We start from the raw sequence: 14,627 nt of genomic DNA on the forward strand, positions 1-14,627 counted from the left end.
AATCATGTCCAGGCACGGGGTAGAGAAAGAGAAGGGGGGTGTTGGGGGCTGCAATCAAGTCAAGATGGTGCCTGGCAGTTTGACAGGAGGAGTGGTTTGTGAGGCAACACCCCGAGCCATTAAGATGGTGGGGATTCCTTATTGGCTGACTGCTGTATCTAGATGATGCTAATTGAGTCAAGCTGTGTGTACTCAGGTATATATACCTCTGCTGTTCCGCAATAAAGCAGTTCCCGCTTCAGCCTTCAAGTTGCTTGTCACCTCCTGGTTATTTTGCCCAGCTGGACTGCGGCAGGGGGGATCCCAAGAGAGGCAAATTATGGGACAGAGGAAAAGACTTTGAAACAGAGGCAACGTGTGTGTAAGGGGGCTGGCTAGAAAAACAAACCAGGGTTACCTGCAAGCTGAAGTTTGGAATTTTTCTGAAGATTAAAATATAAAGGGAAAGTGTTCACTTTTAGTTGTTTCCAGATTTTTATACCTTAATGTGAAAGAGGGAATGGATGGAAAATTTGAATTGACAAGGAAAAGAGTACATGGAGACAGATATTGATAATGATAACAAACATAATGTACCTACCATTTTTGGATATTTAGAACAAAGTCAGATAATTATGTAATTGCCTGTAATGATGCTACTCTGAGATACCTGTGTCCATACCAGGCTGCAGAATATTCCAGTGGCCCTCTCAGATCTACCCACCCGAGGGTATTCTATTTTCCTAGTCCACATATACAGAGCTGTCCTGATGAGAAAGGGTCCATGTGCTTTGTCTGTGAGACTGAGAATCAGGTGGCAGAAAAGAAGAATTCACAGATTTTAGGTAAGACAGAGGATCATCCAAGGATAGGGAATTTATGAGAAGCTGACCCCTCTCTGGCCCAGCTGGCCACAGAGCGGAGGCTATGAGCTGAATGGGAGAAACAATGCTGAATGATCGTCCAGTTGGACAGGGAGGCTTAAGGGCTGAATGGGGAGCTTTTCTAAGAGAAGGTGGATGGTCTCAGATACCAGCTGACTCCTAGATACCAGTTGACTCTGCTAAAAATACTTGGAGAACACAGATTAAACTTAAAAATAGTGAAGCTATTCAGGTCAGGCTTTGGCTAGGGAGAGGAGAGAGAGGGGCCATGGCAGAGATCAACAGCTTTGGAAATGAACGCTTTCCAGGCAGCTGGAAGTTAGGGTTAGAGAATGAGAAATGAAGGAGCTACAAAGGGTAAGAGAAGAACTGGAGGAAATTGTAGATGAGCTACAGCATGCAGCAGGAAGTTGGGAAGTAGGAGATGCACTTGTACTGTATCAGAATATAACAAAACCCAATTCATTCTTATTTTGTAATTTTTCAAACCTACAGGAGCAACTGGTACTCCATCTCTCTTTGCTGATATGCATTCATCTCTTTTGCCAAACTATCCAAAAGGCTGCAGGCATTACAAGTTACCCTTAAATACATCAGCACGTACCTCTCAAGATCAGGGTCAGTTTCTAAGCAACCAAAACCCATCATTACACCTGAAAAAACTTACTCAATAACATTAATCAAAGAGTCCAAACTCAAATTTCCCCTGTTGACCCTAAAATGTCTCTGTAACTAGATTTCTTCTACCCTTCCCTATCCAGTATATAATGAAAGTGCACACATAGCATTTGGCAGTTATTTCTTCTTAGCTTCCTCTATCTAGAAAAGGCCCATTACCTTCCTCTGTGTTCTTTTTAAAGATCAGATTAATTGGTGTCCAATTTATATAATTATAAGAATATAAAAAATTCACTGTTTTAAATACACAGTTCTGTGAATTTTGACATACATGTACAATTGTGTTAAGACCATTACAGTCTATGTAGGATAGTTTTTATCACCTATGAAATTCCTCATGTCTCTTTGTTGTCAACCCCTGTCCTCATCTTAGTTCTTGATAACCATCGGTCTGTTCTTTGTCCCTATAATTTTGCCCTTTCCAAAATATCCTATAAATGGGGTCATTTAGTATATAGCCTTTTAGTGGCTTATTTCACTTAGCATAATGCATTTGAGATTCATCCATGTTGTTGCATTTATTAGTTATTTGTTCCTTGTTATTTTTGAGAGTTATTCCTTGGCATGAATGCACCACAATTTATCTACTCACTACTTGAAAGGCACATGGGTTATTTACAGTTTTAGATGATTAAGAGTAAAGTCACTATAGACATTGAGGGTAAGATTTTAGGTGACAATATGTTTTTATTCCTCTGAGGGAAATACCTAATAGATTTGCTGCATGATGTGCTCAAAGTGTATTTACTTTATACATAACCTCTATGCTGTTTCCCAAAGTATTTGTACTTCATGTATTTTTTTTTTTTGTACCAACTGTGTTTGAATTCCAATTGCTCAGCTCCCTTTGCTTCTAATGACATTGATTCCTTTAGGAGAATTGTAGTCATGCACAGGATCCAACATCCTTTTTTTTTTTTTTTTTTTTTTTTTTTAGTTGTTGGACTCAGTATTTTCGGCAGCAGCACCACATAGATGATGTTGAGTAACTTCCATTGTGTCAGCCTACAATATTGGGCTACAGTCTTTTTTGGGGGATGCCAACCATGTTAACTTAAAGTTGTGACCAATACAACTCTACTTTTTTTTTTAAAAAAAAATATTTGTTTAGTTGTCGATGGGCCTTTTTTTTTTTTTAATTTATTGTACATAGTGCTGAGAATCGAACCCAGTGCCTCACATGTGCTAGGCAAGCACTCCACCATGGAGACACAACCCCAGCCCCAATATAACTCTATGTTTTAAAGATTCATATTTTCCTTTGTAATGAATAAGTGATTTGTGAGTAGGACATTACCTGGAGTTAATAGGAATAATTTGTTCTGTGATAACCTTTTATTCCATTTGTTTTAGCATTCAATGATTTTGCCTGAATCACCTCTTACATTGGGTCTTGAAATGATGATTTTTTTTCATTCATCATTCCTTCTACATTTCTTTTTTTTTAAATTTTATTTTTAGTTGTAATGGACATGATATCTTTTCTTACTGTTTATTTTTATGTGGTGCTGAGGATCAAACCCAGGGCCTCATGCCTGTGAGGCAAGTGCTCTACCACTGAGCTACAACTCCAGCCCCCTTCTACATTTCTAAGTTGGCATTCCTCTATGGGGATTGCTTTCCTTCTCTCTTCTTTCTGCTTTAAGTATCATGTTGGATTTATATATTTTTTCATGTGTTTGAATCCATTCCACCATTATTATTTTTTATATTTAAAATATGATGATGGCTGTCCCCTTTCTAGTTTATGGGTTCATTGATTAAGCTCCCTTGCTTCTTGGTACAAGATACTTCAGGACCATCTTGTACCTTTTCTGACTCAGGCCTGGAAGGAGCCATTTCTATGGGAGCCCGGGAGTCTTCTATTAGAAAATAGTATAAAAACTAAGCACTTATTTATATCTCATTAGTATTGCCACTCATTTCTTCAAAGGCATTAGGATTTTGTTTCATAGTTGTTGATTCTTCAAATTCAATACCAAGTGGCCCTTCCCCAGTCTCCATTTTGTATTTCTTTGCCTTTTTTTCTCCTTCTAGTGAAAACTCTTGATTCCTAACTACATCAATATGTTTTCTAATTTTTCTTTAACCTACAAAACACAAGATGGTTTTAGAATTAAAATCCCATTCTGCTACCAAGAACAGCTCTGCTGAATAAAATCCAGTACTTCATTGCAGTTCTCTTTGTCTTTTGAACATATCCAGAGTAAGGAACTTTTCTTTTAGGGGGTTCAGGTGAACTGCAGTTCAGGTTTTGGATTGTACTGGGTTCAAAAAGAGAGTGGGACTTGAGAGGACTTATAGACTTCTTAGCTAGGTGGAGAAGGAACTTGAATGTAGCTAATAAATTATCTGTAATTGGTTCATTAAAATATTTATATTCTGGTTAAGTTTTATACCTCTCTAGAAAGTGTAACAACACCAGAATTTTTTGTATCCTTTTACTTTTGATTCTTCTATACAATTATATTTAATATATCTGCCATTTGTAGCAGATATATTAAGTATAATTGTAGCAGATATATTAAATATATAATTATTTTTTTTGTGGTATGGGGGATCAAATTCATTACCTCACACAGGCTAGATTAGTACTCAACCACTGAGCTATAAACTGGCCCATAAAGCCATTCTTTTTGTTTTTGTTTTTTTAAATCTGGCATTTTCAATCTTTAACTTTTAATTTCAATATTTAGTCCATTTTCATTTAATGTAGTTGCTTATGCTTTTGGGCATAAATCTGTCATCTTTCTTTTCATTTTCTTTTTGTGTACTGAGGATTGAATCCAGGGGTGCCTACCACTGAGCTACACCTCCAGCCTTTTTAAATTTTATTTTTGGTTTATTTTATGCATGGCAGGAGAGTCCATCTTGATAAAATTATACAAGCATGGAATATATCTTATTCTAATTAGAGCCCCAGTCTTGTGCATGTACAAGATGGTAGGATTCAGTGTAGCATATTCATGTATGTGTATAGGAAAGTTGTTTTAGATTCTTTACATTCACTTTCCTGTTCCTATCTCTCCTCCCTTCTTCATCTCCCCCATTTATTTTTGGTGGTGCTGGGGATTGAACCCAGGGACTTGTGTATGCTGGGCAAGCACTCTACCAACTGAGCTATATCCCCAGCCCCCTTCATTCTCCTTTGTCTAATCCTCTGAACTTCTATTCTTCCCCCACCTCCCCCTTGTTGTGGGTAAGCTTCTACATATCAGAGAAAACATTGGCCATTTGGTCTTTGGGGATTGGCATATTTCACTTAGTATGATAATCTCCAGATCCATCCACTTACTAGGAAATATCATAAAGTCATTCTTCTTTTTGGCTGAGTAATATCCATTGATGGGAATCTACTTTTTCATTTTTTTTTTTTAATTTTGAGACAAAGACTTTCTAAGTTGCCTAGGCTGGCCTCGAATGTGTTATACTTCTGAGTCAGCCTTTCAAGCTATTGGGATTACAGATGTTTGCCTCTGTGCCTGGCCATCTGTTTATTTTATTTTTTGTTGCACTGGTTCTATGTATCTTTATGACTATTTCTGTTGTCAGTTTTTCTTTCTTTTTGTCATGTTGATGTAATGTTGTTCCAGTCTCTTGTCTTCTGGTTCTTCAGTAGAACAGGAAGGAAAATTTCCTGTTGGAGTTTGGATTTTGGTTCTGCAAGCATCATAGTGGTATATCCTCAGTATAGAGCCAAGAAATGTTTGTTTCTGGACTGGGAGTGTAGCTCAGTGGTAGAGTGCTTGTCTAGCATGTGTGATCCTCAGCACCACATATAAATAAATAAAGATCTATTAACAACTAATAAAATATTAAAAAAAGAAATGTAAGTTTCACCTTGTTCTAGTCTCTTTCCATTTTTAAATTCTATCTAAAAATTTTCTGCTTTTGTTCACTTTGCAGAGCCATTAAGTAGTTATCTGTATTGAGAATTGTTCTATCAATCAGTTCACTCCATCACGTCAGATGGGGGAATTCTGCCTTGTCTAACTTAATAGAATTATCCTGTAAAACTGATCTAAAACTATAACTTACTGCCATTTTAAAATCTCAGGGCTACAGATTTTTGAAGGGACCTAGTAAAATGTTGCTCCTTACTAGTGAGGAAATGGAGATCTTTTGATATTAAATTCAATTCTTCATTCATTCAACAAACACTTGATATGTGCCAAATGCTGTACTGGGCACTGGGACAGTAGAGATGGCTTCCCAGTGGAACCCAGCCCTGGCAGAACTGGGATTGGGATTCCTAGCGTCCATATTCTGGTTTATATTTTCTGTTTTTGCTGGGGAGAATGGGGGAGGGAGAGGAGGCCAGAGGGAGAGGCCTAGGCTGTTTTTCTGAAAATGGTCCAATTTTGGCAGCTTGCACCTGATACTGTGCTGCAGCAGCCTTAAGTTCTTACAAACCTTTTCTGCTAGGATCTTGAGAAATTGAGCTATGTGTATAGATAGCTTTCTCTAGGCTCATTGCTGGTAGAGTGAGAGTACGAGATATTTCTAAATGGCAGACACATCAAAGTCTCCGTCTTTGAGAAAGCTGTCTGATGGCTTTGAAGAATGGCAGTCTCGAGGGTGATGGAGTAACTGTAATTTGCAACAAAAAACACTTGCCTGACTTTACACATCTATCTCTTGGGCCCTGGATCTTGGAGCTAGGAGCTGCCGGTCTCTCATCCCCACCCCTTGGATTCCTTCCACAGCTGTGAGTGCCCAACTTTCAGAGCACTGTGGCTCCCTCTCTGCAGACAACAAATAAACCCTACTCTATGTGAAGGTAGTTGACTTGGATGAGGTCGATTTCTTTGCATATGGATACTTAGAAATTGGCTCTGTAAAAACTGGGGGAGGAGGCAGAGACAGGAGAGTTTCAACCTCTTTGTTAGGCCCTTTCAATTATTCATGAAAAATCTATATATTCCGTTATCAGCTTTAAGCAAAGCAACTTTGTTGTATCTATTGATTATGCAATTTATTATCTTTATTTAAGCTCTTCAGATAATAAATAAATAAAAGCATCAGAAGAAAGTAATTTCCCAGGAAAGTCGTTTAATCCTTTTAAAATTAGGCTTACAAACTTAGAAATAGGATCTGACCAGTCTATTTGATCCCCCTTTAAAAACAATGCTAGTCTTAGTTCCTCTGTTTTCGCTGAAACCTTTCAATTTCCACTTCTTTCCTCACCAAACTCTCTGTTGCACTCATAAATTAATCTACAAAGAGAAAAGATAGCAAAACATATTAAAACTTGAAATTAGAAAGCTTCTATGAGTAGCAGTCTTATTACTCTATCACTTGCTGTTGAATATAATTTACTAAATCTCTTTAAGCCTTATATCTGTACAAAGATTACATAGGATAATGATGAACACACTATCGTATGGTGATTCACTGCTTATTAAATTACTTAACATTTTTATTTTCTCTAGGTCTTCTGATACCAAATTCAGCATTAATATTGTTATTATTTTTGTAGCACTAGGGATTGAACCTAGGGCCTTGCACGTGTTATACAAGTGCTCTCCCTCCAAGCTACATCCCCCGACCTTTTTTAATTTTTAATTTTTTTAAATTTTGACATAGAGTCTTGCTGAGTTACCATGTTGACTGGAACTTGTGATTCTCATACATCAGCCTCCAGAGTTGCTGGGATGACAGACAAATGTTCCCACACTGGACTCCAGATAGAGCATTCTTTATAAGATATCATGTGTATTATTAAAAAACTGGAGGGTTGTATGAGATAATCTCTAACTTAAAAAAATACAATTTGGCGATTCTCTTTATTATAGCTTTTCAGAGAGTTATATCAACAAATCTTGGATAAGGGCATCATTGGGAGAGCCCACTTCCTGAGCAGGTAAGTATTTAGCCATCTTTATACATGCTTGCCTTCCCACGGTCTGTCCCTCTGCCTGGCTCTATTGCAGAGGCTTTACTTTCCCCCTCTGACTCCTCATCCCATCAGCAGGAACAGCCTCTGCTGTGTTCAAGATTGCATTAATGAGCCTCACCTGGAAACTCACCTGCAACCACCTGCTCCACTTCATTGGAGCCTCTCTGCCCCACTCTCAGTGCTGAGCTGAGGGGGAATCTCTCTTTACATTTCCTCCTTCCTTTGCCTTTCTGGATAAGTATCTCCAAGTTTTCTTCACCAGTGAAGGAAATGGAATATCTTTCACTCAAAATCCCCAAATATCTTTCTTTTTCTATATCAACATTTGCTTTACCTCCCCTACAGAGTGATTTCCAGGAAATTTAATAGATTTCTCTCTGGGTGCGAGAAGCCCACAGGTGAAGTCTAGTTATTTTGGGGGTGTGTGTTTTTAATTATAGTTAGGTTCTTCATGCTCAAAAACACAGTATGATACCTCCCAATGTGTTTAATACCCTCCCCAAGCCCCTGTATACGCTTATCTTTCCTCCTTATTTCCTTGCTTCTGTGCTAATATAGGGGCTTTTGAATTTAAATGCATCTTAAACCAAAATCCTCATGGAGATTAGTAATAAGTGGTAATAGTCAACCACAGAGAGGCCATGGCACAGTTGCCTGTCAAGGTGGAATGGTGCAGTTGAAAGCTCATTGGTTTTAGAGTTACATAGACTTAGGTTTGAACCCTGGCTCTAGCAATTTTCTCTCCCTATGAGCTTGGAAAGTTATTTAGGCTCTTGGAGCTTTGATTTTCTTATCTCTAAAATTAGGTGATAATAATAATAAAAACCTCCCTGGGTTGTTGCAAGGGCCAAGAAACTTTATTCATGAGTGAATAATCCCTGCTAAATTGACTAGTGGAGGAGAATTAATGGCCATAGGGTCAACTACCCCCTCGAACTTAGTAGATGATAAACAAGAAGAAAAAAGGAAAGGATGGGGAGATGAGGAGATGAGGAATAGAACAAGACAAGGAAGAAACTCCTAAGCCTTATATAACTTAGCAAAGACAGAGGAACATGAAACAACTCAGAAAGAGGAGATTGTGGTAGATTTACACTCTGAGCTGGGCCAGCTCGTGGAAAGGGAGTGTGTGTGTGTGTGTGTGTGTGTGTGTGTGTGTGTGTGTGTGTGTGTGTGTTTAGGGGAGGGCAGTACTGGGAATTGAATCTAGGAGTGCTTTACCACTGAACTGCATCCCCAGCCCTTTAAAAATTATTTTTAAAATTTGAGACAGGGTCTTGCTAAGTGCCTAGTCTGGCCTTGAATTTGGGGTTCTCCTGGCTTAGAGTTTCAAGTAGCTGGGGTTACACGTATGAACTACCATGTCCCATAGGAAGGGAAATTTTAAGGAGAGAAGAGGGACAAGCTGGAATTCTGGATTAAAGTGGAATAAAAGAAGGACAAAAGGAGAAGAGGGAAAGAATAAGGAAAAAAAGACAAGCTGAGATCAAAGAGAAGCTAAGAAATTCTCTTCTTGGGTCCAGAAGAGGGAGCTGGAGGCAGAAAGTGAGATATCTGTTGAACTGGAAATAGTTGTTTCACAGTTTTTCAGGAAGAGGCTGTGCTGAACCAAAGCAGGGTCAATGCAGGGATCAAAGCTGAAATCTGAAGTTTGTGAGGAACTTTAGTTTAACAGAGGAACAGTTTATTTTTAGGTTATCTTATTAGAAAGATCATTGAAGAAATACTATGAAAAATATTACTGTGCCAGTGACCTAAATAACCTGTACATTCTTTTAGAGAAAGTGTTAACAACCTGTTTATTTTTATTAAAATTAAAGGGTATATGCAGAAGATGATGGGACCTGATTTCTGTTCTCATAAATTTGGTGTCTAAATACAGCATTCTTTCTAAGAAGTGTGAAGAAGGACTCTGGTGATGGATAGATGAGGTTAATCATCTGCTAAATGCCTTTCATTTATGCATAGCACCAGATTTTAGGCAGTATAGGGACAAAGACACTTTACCCACATGGGTTATGTGATTTCCTATACATGCTACATGAAGCAGCTTTTGTGCCAAGTGAATTCAAATGGCTGCTTAGAGTCTCTGAGAGAGAAATGACTAAAATTATCACCATAAATGGCCAAAACTGGGATTATGAAACACGCCATTGTTGTATGTACATGTGTTTCTGCTTCCATGACAAAGGAAGTGTGGAGAGTACAAAATAAAGTCTTTTCTTTTAAAAAATAATCATAGTAGAACACCACTGGACCCCATCTCTTTATTTGTGAGAAGTCCATTCTTATCTTGTGAAGTCCAAGAATTCAGTCTGTATTTTAGTCAGCTTTTTCACTGCTGTGACTGAAAGACCCAACAAGAACAATTTTATGGGAGGAAAAGTTTATTTGGGGGCTCCTAGTTTCAGAGGCCTCAGTCCCTAGATAGCCAGCTCCATTCCTCTGGGCTCGAGGTGAGGCAGAACAATGTAGCGGAAGAATATGGCGGAGGGAAGCAGCTCACATGGCGATTAAAAAGCAGAGACAGACTCCACTCACCAGATACAAAATATATACTCCAAAGGCACACCCTACCTTCCTTCAGTTTCCACTCAGTTAATCCTGTCAGAGGCTTAATTAAAACTCTCACAACCCAATCATTTCTCCTCTAAACCTTCTTGCATTGTCTCACACATAAGCTTTTGGGGGACACCTCATATCCAAAGCATAAGTAAGTGTTTCTTCAGTCCAATGGGCACATAGAGCCAGAAAATCTGGAAAGATCATCCATCTTTATCTATCTTTCTATTGTATCTCAGATTTCTGGTGGTTTTGATCAAGGTCCTTTGCTGTAAGAAGCACCAGGGAAACCAGGACACGCATGAGAACCAGCCATCTCCCTAGGCAGTGGCACGAACCCAGACTTTTCCTTGCCTCTCTCCAGGGGAATTTCCCCCTTGAGGAGCTCTGTTGACCTCTCCTGACAGATGGCTTGGGTCTGGGCCCAGTCATAGTCTAATAAGCTGAATGGCAAAAGGAAAGGGTCTTGGTTCCTGCTTCATCTCTTTGTATTTTATATAAATTCCAGATGCAAAAAGATGTATGAGCCTGAGGCCATGATTAACTGCACCCATGACTTCCAGCCAAATGAATTTCCTTCTGAAGAGAATGAAACCCAGGCTATTATATGTGGACTTACATTCCAGGAGAAGTGTGAGATAGGGGAAGTAAGGGAGTGTTTAAAACAGACCTCAAAGAAGAGCCAACTAGTACTGCCCCAGTCCTTACCCCCAGTCCTGAATCCTCCTTTTGCACATTAAAAGAGAAGGAGAAGAACAATATTTGAGAGTGGCTCAAGGACTCCACCATTCCTCACACATCCGGAGAGACTCATCAGAAGATGAATGAGCTGAACTCAAAGTACATCAAAGAGAACATGAAGAATCTATGACTAGATTCCATTTCCATATAAGAAATAAAGCGAAATATTGATCAGGAAATTTATTTCTTGCAAATGATTGAGTTTGAGGTTTTTCATATGGGTCATTAACTGATAGGTCATAATCTAGCTGAGCTGGAAGGAACATGATCATGGGTGTCAATTATGGAGGAGTAAATATTGATTTGGGAGTTTATATTTCCACAAATTAATATGAAAAAATATGTAGCAAAAAATGTGATATCACAAAGCAAATTTTTACTGTAGTTCAGGAAAGATAATAGATTTGAAAACAACTGTAAGTTGGCTATATATTTAATTATTTACAGTAAAATGTAAGAATATGGGTGAAATAATTTTCTTTCTTCTTGTTTTGGTACTTGGGATTGAACCTAGTTGTACTGTGCAACTGAGCTACATCCCAAGCCCTGAAATAATTTTCCTTAAAAACTTACATTAACAATGGGAATCATAATTACAAAAACTAGAATTAAAGAGAATCTGTGTTTTAGAAAGAAGAGGAGTGGTGAATTGGAAAGTAAAATATGACATCTATTGCAAGGGTGCTCTCTAATTGCTCAAATTAAATTTCTCAGAAGTTGGGAGATCAGGCGGAAATACATGAAAGTCAACAATTTCTTGTTTGGAGAAGAGGAAATGAAAACTAAGACATTAATGAAGTTGGAGGAGGAGCTCTGATCCTGTTTTTAGTTATTCACATAATGGGACATTTTATAAAAGGATGTTAAAAAAAAAAAGGCCTTTGGGGAGAGGGATAGTTTGCAGCTTTAAAGAGCCAAACATATGTTTTGAATCGTGCAGAAAACAAAGGTGAAGACAATGGAGCAGAAACAGGGACAATCCAAGGATAAATGAGGGGAATCTTTTAATGTGAATTGGGGTGATGGATGAGAGAGGTCAGAGAGCCTTAGAAAGGACAGGGCCAACCAGGAAGGGGTGGAAGGGACTAGAGAATGGCCTGCAGATGAAGGTGACTTTGAAAGAGAAATGACCCGTCATGGAATTGTGTCAAGACCCCAGGAAGCTGGGAGTGAGAGAATGGAGAGAAAGGGAGAGGCCCTGTAAAAAAGGGTGGGGAGCAGGGCATTCACCACAAGGCACAGCAGCAGCAACCTGGCAGCAGCAGACGCCACCCTTCTGAAGGGATTGAGATGACCAAGATCTTGAAGTGGGTCTGCATTCACAAAAGATTTTGTGGATTACTTGAGCCAGTCACTTTCTGGTGTTCTTAATGCCACAAGGGAAAAAATGCAATTGGATCAAGGAGGGAAAAAGGAACAGTAAAGTTATATTTTCAAAGGAAGGAAAGAGAATTAGACATTTTTCATAAAAAAGTCTTCAAAATGCTGAATCACTTATGTTAATGTGTTATGAGGCTTGAATGAATTGATGCATGTTACATACTTTAAACGGGACCTAGTACAAACAAAGTAGGTGCTCAGTAAATGCTGATTAAAATGCTATTCTTTCATTAAACTTTATGAATTTGCAGTCCTGGGGATTGGGCCCAAGGTCTCATCCATAGTAGACAAACACTATACCATTGAGTTAAACCCCTAGCCCTCATAAAACTTATTTTCTTACCTCAATAAAATATTTCCTACTTTTTTCTTTCCTCTCCTCTTGTGGTTTCTGATAAATTCAAGTTAACCACTTCTTCCTGCTTCACTGAATAGTATATAAGAGGGAAAAACCCCAGGAGAAATGTAAAAATCTTGTCTTTATTAAGAGTAGACCTCTGTCACCATTTATTGGAATTTAATTTTGAAACCCACAACACAAGGATGCATTGTAATGTTGAGTTTTAAGAGTTTGAACCGTGGTATTAGATGATTTGGATTTACATGTAGGCTTTTCATCTTACTGTGTTTGTGGAGTTTGACTTCTCTAAGTGTAATATTCTATAGAGATAAAAATATAACTTTCCCCTCCCTGCAAAAAAAAAATATATTACCTGTCTTATTGAGTTGCTTTCAGAATTGAAAGAGCCCATTTGATATGGTTTTCAAAGTTTTGCCTTCTGGAATTGTCTCATTGCATTCCCAAGTTGGGCCACTGGTAGTTTTTAGATGCTCTGGGTAAAATAAGTCCAGGTGTGAGCATATGGGTGTAGTGCCAATGAGCCAACCTGAGTCTTCTCCAGGATATTTTGAATATTCATTGAAAAAGTAACTGAAGTTATAAGAAGACAAAGGTGGAAATTTTGGCTATTTTTCCTGGTGTGTGGAGGAAGTCCACTTCTGGTGAGAAAAAATAAGCCCAATGCATGAAGAAAAGCAAAGAGGAGAGAGTCAATCAGAAAGTGAAGGTGGTACCTATCTTTACCAGTTTGTAGTGGCTTGTGTTCTGCAGAAGTTTGGTCCGTTTATTTTTGTGATTGTTAATGTGATGAGCTCCACCTTGAAGCAACTCAAATCCAAGACCCCCAGTGGATTTTTTTTCCATTCAGATCTTTGCACTAGGCTATTTTGTATAGAGAAAGTAGAGTGTTGGATGACGCTAGGCCTGAACAGTCAGATTTCCCTAGACCTGCAATCTTTGCTTCTTTTTTTTTTCTTTTTTTTTTTTTCAGACTCAATGTCAATATGGGGTTCAATACCCTTGGATTAGGATAAAGAATTCAGTTTCTTCAAATTTTAAAGGCTCACAATTATTGGACTTTGAGGCAACTAAAAGGGCCTTTATTTTCTTTGTTTTTAAGCCAGACACTGTATTTGTCTCTTTATTATAGGTCCTTATTGAAAGCTGCAACAAGTTGCCAAAACATTCTGTTTTCATGAAATCTCCTCCCTCTATCCAGGTGCTGGGGATTAAATCCAGAACTTTGTGCATGCTAAGAATGTGCTTTACCATCAAACTATTTTACTAGCTCCTCCTATTAAAAAAAATCTTAGCATTGGTAAGGGAAACATTTATTTATTTTTGGTTTTTAGTTATAGGTGGGCACAATATCTTTATTTTATTTTTATGTGGTGCTGAGGATCAAACCCTGGGCCTCACACGTGCTCGGCGAACGTTCTACTATTGAGCCACAGTCTCAGCCTTCCATCAGGGAAACATTTAACCACACATTTAAAAAATCTATATCTCAAGGGTTATCAACTCATATTCTGAAAAAGGGGGGAAGGGTCCTCAATTCCCTCAAGCTGTGTCCCTCATCCTCATCCTCATCTTCACCTTTCAGTCAGACAGTTCTAGATTTTAGGCAGGCTGACCTCAGCTTCTAAGTTCCAGAAATGAGGGTCAGCAATGGAAGCACAAGCAATAAAAGTCGATTCTGGCTTGTTTACAAAGAAAAGGGTTGCATTCAAAGGAAAGTGGGTGGCTTAAATAATTGAGTGATGGGGTCAGAGACCAGGACCAGAATCTATGCAGGGGAGCTAGGAGAGTGAATATTTGCTCTTTTCAGACTGCAGTGGAAGTAGATTCTATGTTCTACTGAGACTCAGAAAGAGAAAAATTTTCCAAGTGTTTCAGATGTTTGGTGGCCAAAATATGACAAAAAAAATTAATATGCAGGGTGACTATGCTGATGGGGCACTTTCCTCCTTTTCCTTCTGTTCCTATTTATTCTTGCAACAACATCCTGCTGTGGGGAATTTGTGTGTCTCTCTTCCTTGTGACCCGAAGAATCAGACCAGCTGGATTACATATATCACAGATGAATAAAGCATATTAGAAAAAAATAGAGTGAAATCTGTGAAACAAGATTTGGAGAATTTTGATTTAGTCAGAAATTAGTAAT

The sequence above is a fragment of the Ictidomys tridecemlineatus genome, chromosome 4 (assembly GCF_052094955.1).
Source record: "Ictidomys tridecemlineatus isolate mIctTri1 chromosome 4, mIctTri1.hap1, whole genome shotgun sequence".
Lineage (NCBI taxonomy): Eukaryota > Metazoa > Chordata > Mammalia > Rodentia > Sciuridae > Ictidomys > Ictidomys tridecemlineatus.